At 38.9% G+C, this 8,566-nt stretch overlaps 1 long non-coding RNA gene across 1 annotated transcript; it reads right to left on the reverse strand.

Annotated features, from left to right (window-relative positions):
- Positions 1–2,318: 2,318 nt before the first annotated feature.
- Positions 2,319–5,871, reverse strand: LOC118816118. The gene is made up of 3 exons (XR_005007845.1): positions 5,791–5,871; positions 5,668–5,686; positions 2,319–2,415 (listed from the first exon to the last, which is right to left on the reverse strand). It is a non-coding gene; the product is annotated as an uncharacterized LOC118816118 (long non-coding RNA).
- Positions 5,872–8,566: the final 2,695 nt, after the last annotated feature.

The following is an 8,566-nucleotide window of genomic DNA, read 5'->3' on the forward strand; positions in this document are numbered from 1 at the left end:
CGAATAAGGCAGGGTAGACATTCAGTGGCAGACTATGCCATGGAATTCTGCATTCTGGCATGAGGAGGCATTACGGGCTGTTTTCCAAAATGGTCACAGAATGTTCAAAATCCATGGATGGATGTGGTTTCTGACCAAGGCCCCAACTTACCAGCAGCTTTTGGGGGGCATTTTGCAAATTACTGGGGACCTCCATAAGTTTATCCCCTGGTTTTTACTCCCAGGCAAATGGGCAGACTAAGAGGATAAACCAAGGCCTTGAGAGGATACTCAGATGAATGGCATCTTCTAGATCCTCCACCTTGTCTGAGCACCTGCTCTTGGCAGAGTATGACCATTAGGAACTCCTGTTGCCTTTTCTTGTTGCCTTTCGAGTGCCAGTTTGGGTGTCCTCTGCCCATGTTTCCTAAGCACGAGTCCGAGGTTGAGGTCCATGCAGCCCGAGACTTTGTTCAATGTTGTTGATGGTCATGGCAGAAGGCCCGTACAGCACTGCAAAAGGCAACAATACAGCAGAAGGAAACCACCAATCGTAGGCGATGTTTGGGTCCTTCCTAACATCCGAGACAATGTGTCTGGCTCTCCACCAAGGACGTGCCACTTAAGATGGAGTCCAAGAGTCTGGCCCTGTGTTATATTGGCCCTTTCAAAATAACACGTCTGGTTATCCTGGTGGCCTCCTGGTTTCTCCTGCACCATGCGCATCAACCCAACGTTTCATGTTTCCCACCTGAAACTGGTCCTCTGTAGTTCCCTGGCTCCAGTCTCTATCCCTCTGCCCCTGCATATAATCACAGGGTCCCCTGCTTACATGGTCCAGCATTTTCTGGACTCCCAGTGAGTTTGTAGGGGGTACTCAATATTTAATGGACTGCAAGGGGTATGGGCTGGAGGAACCGCTAGACACGTCCTGGACCCTGAACCACACAGCAGGTTTGGGAATGTTGGATGCTGTTTCTGGGGGGTGGGTACTGTAATGTTCTGGCTTTGTGCTTTGTTAGAATCTGGGTTCTCTCCCAACGCCCTTCCTTAAATAAGAAAGCTTAAAGTAGTAAATTCATTAATGACCAAGCACAGATCATCAACCGGGACCCTCGACCATCAGATTGTCTAGGTTTTGAGTGAGTTTTAATATTTGTTCTTTAATACTTATAAAAGGCAGTAAAGCAGAACTGAAATGATTAGCTATTTCACAAATTTTTAAAAGATTTTTTAAAGTCATACACATCCCACTCTACCTACAAAGCATGTTAATATAAATAAGTTAATATAATTAAGTTATGACACAAACCAGTACACTCAAAAATTAGATATTGACTCATGCATTGAGAAGTGAACTTTGCCAGGCAGCAGTCTGTTAGGTTCTTGAAATGTGGTGTGATTAGCATTTTTTGCCATGTGAAAACTTACTAAAAAATACTTTCTTTTGAAGTCTACTTATAACATTTGTTTTGGGTGATGTGCCAAAATCAACAGTTATTTGTTTCTTGCATGACTATATTCCAGTCTCTCTGTATCTCTTAGAATTAAACAAGCTTTTTTACAACACCTTTAAGAGTAACATTGAGAGAGGTACAACAGTCTGGCTTTAAAAAAAACTGGACAGAAACAACAAAGTTTTTAGATTTTTTGAAAGATGTAAAACAAGAAAAAGTCAAATGAATCAGATATTCAAGACTCTGCAATATTTCTACATCACTATTCAAATTTAATCTAGTTTGTGATGATGACCATGTTAAGGCCTTTTTACAAAAAGGTTTTTCCACTGAAGTTTCTCATCTCAGGTGGATTTTATCTCATCAAAGGCTTTCATACAAACTTGTCCATGTCAGTTCAAGTGCATGCTGCATTAAAATAAAATAAAAAATACTAAATATAAGAAATTTTGAAAATACATCCAAGATTCTATGGTCCACTTAACTTGTTATGCTGATCACATACTTTTGTAATGCAAAAACTTGAAATAAATAGTGAAAGCATTTACACCAGTATAATAGTGGGGAAAAAATTTACAAACATCTTAAATGGATTTTGTCAGTTTATAATAAATAATATGATAAAGTCATTTATTTGATGTCATTTAAGTGCAGTGTTGAGCTGCCCATAATTATTTTATAAAAAGTTTTTGCAATTTTTTTTTTTTCAAAAAGTTTTGCAGCATAGTTTCCAAGTTTCCATATATGGACTTTATGGACTGACAATGGTTTGTTTTGAGACGTCCTGCATACATTCTACGTCAGACTCTTAAAAAATAAAAAAAAACAAAAAAAAACCAGGGAAATTTGATTTTTTGTAAAATGGCAGCTTTAAAGAGTGGAATGAAAGTGGTCACTTGAGCATCACACACTGTGTAATGTTTCTTCCAGCTCTGCATCTCCTGCTTGATATGCTGGATTCATCACTGCCTCCTGAGCTCTGATTGATGGAAAGGAAAAAATCTGATTAGTTTTAAATATTATAATCAGAGCTACACTATATGGACAGAAGTAGTGGGACACCTATACATTACACTTACAGGAGCTTTTATGACATCCCATTCTAAATCTATAGCCATTTATATTTAGTTGGTCCCCACTTTGCAGCTATAACAGCTTCCACTGTTCTGATTTGGGAAGCTTTACAAGATCTACAAGATTTTGGAGTGTCTGTGGGATTTTTTGCCCATTCATCCAGAAGAGCATTTGTGAGGTTAGACACTGATGTTGGATGAGAGGTTCTGGCTCACAATCTTCATTCTAGTTCATCACAAATGTGTTTGATGGGGTTGTGGTCAAGGCTGTGTGGAGTCCTTCCACAACAAACTCACCCAGCCATGAGTTTATGGAGCTGCTTTGTGCACTGGGGTCTCAGTCATGCTGGAACGGAAAATGTTCTTCCCCAAACTGTTCCCACAAAGATGGAAGCTTAGAATTGTCCAAAATGTCATGTTCTGCTGAAGCATTAAGATTTTCCTTCACTGGAACTAAGGGTTCTAGACAACCCCTGAAAAACAACCCCATATCATCATCTCTCCTCCACCAAACTTTACAGCTGGCACAGTGCAGTCAGGCAGGTAACGTTCTCCTGGCATTCGCCAAACCCAGACTCGTCCATCAGACTGACAGATAGAGAAGCTGATTCATCACTCCACAGAATCTGGTTCCACTGCTCCAGAGTCCAGTGGTGGCACTTTACACCACTCCATCCGAGACTTGGCATTGTGCTTGGTGATGTAAGGCTTGCATGCAGTTGCTTATCCATGGACACCCATGCTATGAAGCTTCTGGTGCAATTTTTGTACTGATGTTGATGCCAGAGGAGGTTTGGAACTCTGCAGTAATTGATCAGCAGAGCGTTGGCGACTTTTATGCACTATGGGCCTCGGTAACTTTATTTGTTTATAGTTGACAGTGTTATTTATACTTAACAATTCTGTTGAGCCTGTACATTCTTCTTTTCATATTGCACCACTCTTATTATTGTAACTGTGCTGTGTGACTTCTACTGGCTGCTAAACGTCTGTCGGGATCAATAAAGTGTCTGTCTGTCTCTGTCTATCTATCTATCTATCTATATATATATATATATATATATATATATATATATATAAAATCATCTAACTTGTTGCAACAGTGGCATTCTTTTACAGCACCACGCTCAAATTCACTGAGCTCTTTAGAACGACACATTCTTTCACAAATGTGTAAAGGCAGACTGCATGGCTAGGTGCCTGTGGCAATGAGACTGAATGAAACACCTGAATTCAGTGATTAAGAGGTGTGTCCCAATACTTTTGTCCATATAGTGTATGAACATATTACTCATGAAACACACTTAGATCTTCTTTACACCTTGCATTAACATGTGTTTTGTGTCTGGATCATATCTGGATAAACCTTGGCTAGATTCCATTTACACTTTTCACTAAAATGAATTCCTGGTGTGAACTGACAAGATCTGACTGTACTCTTCCTGCTTTTCTCAACACTTGGCAGACACGTTTCCACTTACATAATTGTTTATGGATAACGAAAATGCATTCTGTTGACATTTGGGTTAAATGTAGTCAAGATCTGTCTCTGACAAGCTCTGAATGTGGTTTGAGTGATCCAATCATAATCCAAACACAGTGCATCCTGGGAGGCCCAGATCATTAGGTTATAGGTACAAATGTTTGGTGGGTCTCTATATACGCTACTTTTGTTGGTGGTCAAGAATTTATTTTTGATAGCGCAGCAGGTTAAATGTGGGCTGGGCAGCATCTCAATGACAACATACTAACTAAGGCTTTGTGCATATGAGCACTATAAACACATATTTGTGTCTAAAAACAAACCTCTTGAATAAAATGTTTCTGTTTATAATATGAAATATGATTTTTTTTGTCATTCAGGGAGAATGCTGACCTGCCCTGGTTGCATAAAGAGAATAGTAAGTTGTCAAAAATTACAATTTCCAAACACACTGCATGTATGACATGATATGAGCTTACAGCATATTGCTGACAGACATCAGTGCGGTTACCATAACATCCAACATGGTATAGTGGTACAAAACAAACAAAAAAGGAAGATCATGGACACAATAACAAGGCACAAAGATAACATAAACCCAGCCACCAACACGACACTTACTTAAGGCATCAGTTAAAAGCAGAAGGCTTAAATGTACATGACAAAGATGAAGAAAACACCAGAAAACCTTAAAAAATGAAGCCATCAAGCATCATAAGTTAAAGCAATGCCATAGCAGGCAAAGAAAATGTTTTTATGTCTTACCTTTGATTACTTTATGCTGAGAAGTAAGTTTATAGATCACTGCAGACAACGCAGCAACTTATTTCTGTAACTCAGGCTGGCATTTGTAATTTGTGTTTGTCTTTGGAAATGGTATCAGATTAAGATTAAGCGAACTTTATTAGTCCCACATGGGAAAATTTCACCTCTGCAATCTAACCCATCCATGCAATGAACCACCACATACACACTAGTGAACACACAGACTAGGGGACAGTTAGCACACTTGCCCGGAGCAATGGCAGCCCTATCCACGGTGCCCGGGGAGCAGTTGGGGGTTAGGTGCCTTGCTCAAGGGCACTTGAGCCATGTCCTATCAGTTAATGGGATTGGACCAGCGACCTTCCGGTCACAAGGCTGGTTCCCTAACCTCCAGCCCATGACTGCCCCAAAGCAGATCAGTGGCCCGCACAGGGATCAAACCCGTGACCTTGGCGTTATTAGCACCACACTCTAACCAACTGAGCTAACTAAAAACCTGAAAGCTTGACCGAGGTAATGCCAGATAGTGTAACAGTTGCTAAGCAGTGGAAAAGAATGAAGCAGATGTTTAGGAAGAACGTGTAGATTGTCAGGATTATGATCAGCTTTAACACAACGGGAAAGCTTAAATAATTTAATTTTTGTGCTGCTAGTAATGTTCAAGAAACAAATTAAAACTGCAGTTTAGATTTTGTCATAATTGCCCTGGGGGTCCCCTAGTGGCACAGACCCCCAGGCACACGTCCATATTACTCATCTGATGATCCGGATCAGGTGTTTACAAGAGGCTTTTCACGAGGTCAAGTGAAATCTGAACGTGATAAGATCACTGAAAACATGTTGATGCAAGATGTAAACAGACCCTTATAGATTTCACAGAAGCTGTAATGAAATGTCAAAGTTGTTTTACCTTCTGACTGTCTTTTTTCCTGCAACATTAAATAGGAGACAATTGATGTTATAATGACTAGAGTAACAAAGAAAATAGCAATATTCTTAAATGTTGCATATAAAGAATGAACAACATACTCACTCTTTCTGCAAAGCGAACAGCAGAGTATACAGTAGCAGCTTGTTGAAAGGACACTGCACACCGATGAAGCCAGTAACAAATGGCCGTAACCTGCAGAGAATCAAGCGCAGAATAACTCTGCAATGTTACCATTCAGTGCTCCCAGTATATATGTGTCTGCACATTACCTATCCGAAGTTTAGACATGAGTAGGCTTTGTTAAATATGATTTGAGAGTATACAAATATTTGAGCACCTCTGGTCAAATGACACGCGTTTTGTTGATTTTGTAAGTGAAAATAAATGAACACATCGTCTGCAGAGAACACACTTCTGCACACTTTAATGCACTTTTGCTGTTTATTTGCCACATTTAACATGGGGGTAAAAACATGTTATATTTTTTTCTATTTTGCAATTGTTAAACTCACCAAATAAATAGAAATCGTACACTTTCCACTTAGAAAATCATCAAAATATGTCATCTGTCTGGTAGTCTTCAAGCTTCTGCATATGACTCTATATGTGCTTTGGCAAAGAAAACTCTCAAATCATTATTCAATAGAACTTTGATAGACATGAAGTTAAATGTTGTAAAAATATGCTCAAGGTAGTTTCTGGGATTCTAGTGAGTTTGAGCTGGCAAAATGCAAAAAATGCAGTGTATACTAGTGTAGTACTCGAGTCCAGTCTCAGCCTCAGTCTAAGCTATGGCTGGTTGGAACTGGGTAGAACTAAAATGGAGAGGAAACTGGAACCCTGTACATTATTTGATGTCATAAGTTACAAAGTATATGACAAAATGTATTATATATATATATATATTCATGTATATATCATGTATAATGAATGATGGCACTACAAATGAACAGTTTCCCCCTTTCATCTTTTTATTTTCATATTATCAAAAAGGTCTTAATCTGATCTTGGTCTTGACTTGAGACTCGGCTACTACAAGTCTTGATATTGACTCACACTTCCCTCTAGTGGTCTAGGATATAGTCTAGGAGAGTGGTACAATGATATATTCTTAAAGGTTCCTTAATGGTTCTTGAACACATTTATTGGGTATAGAACCTTAACATTTTGTGGAGGTGCTTCAAGTTTTAAAAAGGTCCTTCACATCTCATTTACAAAAAATAGTTTTTTAAAGCACCATCCATTTTTAAGAGTGTGTGGCACTGGGAATCAGGGACGTAACTACTGAAATGTTATAAACATTGGAATATAAACTTGACACCATCATGAATTCTGAGTAGTTCGGTTGCGTTCTCACTTATACACAGCGGTTGGAAGTCACTCCATAAGCCGTCATGTTGGCAGGTGAGGTTCAGGGTGCCCAGCAGCAGGTGACCAGGGGAGCACTCCACTATGCAGAAAGTGCTGTTGCCTTCAAAGCAGTTAATTTTTCCTTCACCAAGCACAGAGGGCGTCTTACATGGTACAGCTACAGGAAAGAGAGCATTTATTCATGTTTTGAAGTTAACAATAAATTCAGTCCAGCAGACAACAGCTGAAAACAATAGCAGCCATCTTGAATTCTGAATTTTTAAATCTTCTTTATGCATTATATAGACATATTGTAACAGTGTGTCAGAAACCACATGAGTGTGTTTATTAGAGATCACTTAACAACTCAACATGATTTAAGGGAAGCGTGTGATGATTTAGTCATGCAGTTTGCAGAGTGCTGATGGGTGGGGGAGCTTCCATGTGTTCTCAGGACCCAGTGTTCACTTCTTTATATGATAAATCATGTGATACATTAAGGGAACCTGTGAAAGAGTTCCCAAGGTCCTAGTAAAGGTCATGGAGTCATGAAAGGTCATACAGGTAACGGCGTGGCAGATTTTTCAGTAGGAATGCACTTTGCCTCAGCTAGGCTGGGCTAAGGGAGCTAATTAAGTAGCAAAGTAAACTTTGTAATTCAAACTTTTTTTGAGAGGTTGGAGTGTAGAATTCACTTTTTTAATGAAATAATTGCTTCGTCTGGTTTAAATGTGATGCATTACCTTTCTTTTTTGTTGTTGCTCGATGTGTAGCTCTTAGCTTACTAACTAGCAAGTTGAAAGAATAAAGTACCAAAGCTGAGATGGTACATTGATAAATGGTGAGGGCAATATCAAGGTTTGTTTAAACTGCACAGAAATGAAAGGTATAAGTTTATAAGATTCTGAAATTCTTTTAGCAGGAATTTTAGTAATGTTTTGCAATGTCGCTAATATTGTGATGTTCAAACATTAAACTGCTGCCTATTCCTGAATAGATTCTCATTCTTGTTCAATAAAATGTTCAGCCAGAGTGTGTGATAATAAGGGAAGCAGCATGTGCATAAACTCATAAAAGTTTGGATTATCCACTAAACATATGATCTATTTCCTCAACATGAAAATAATGGTAAGTTTGTAAATATACCAGAGGTATGACCTTACCATTAATTTCATGTTGAGGAAACATGACTGAGGCAACATGGGAACATAGAGCTATTTTCCATCACATTTTTCCTTCAAAATGTCACAGGGAATGTAGAACCTTGGGAATATAGGGCTGTTTTCAAAATTACAAGGAGGGGCCTGGGAAATATAGGGCCCTGGAAACATGCACCATACTATTTAAGAATCATCTATCTGCTGTGTGTTTGGGAAACCCAGTTCTTTTTATTAGTGGACAGCAAGTCGATAGCAGATTACATCGGGAATTTCAATTGTGTCTTGAATGTGTTTCCAGTGACCACTTATGATGAAATTTCAAGACTGAAAGAAGGGAACCATGTACCTTTAGGAAGTCAGTCTCTTGC

Source organism: Colossoma macropomum, unplaced genomic scaffold (genome assembly GCF_904425465.1).
Source record: "Colossoma macropomum unplaced genomic scaffold, Colossoma_macropomum, whole genome shotgun sequence".
NCBI classification, from domain to species: domain Eukaryota; kingdom Metazoa; phylum Chordata; class Actinopteri; order Characiformes; family Serrasalmidae; genus Colossoma; species Colossoma macropomum.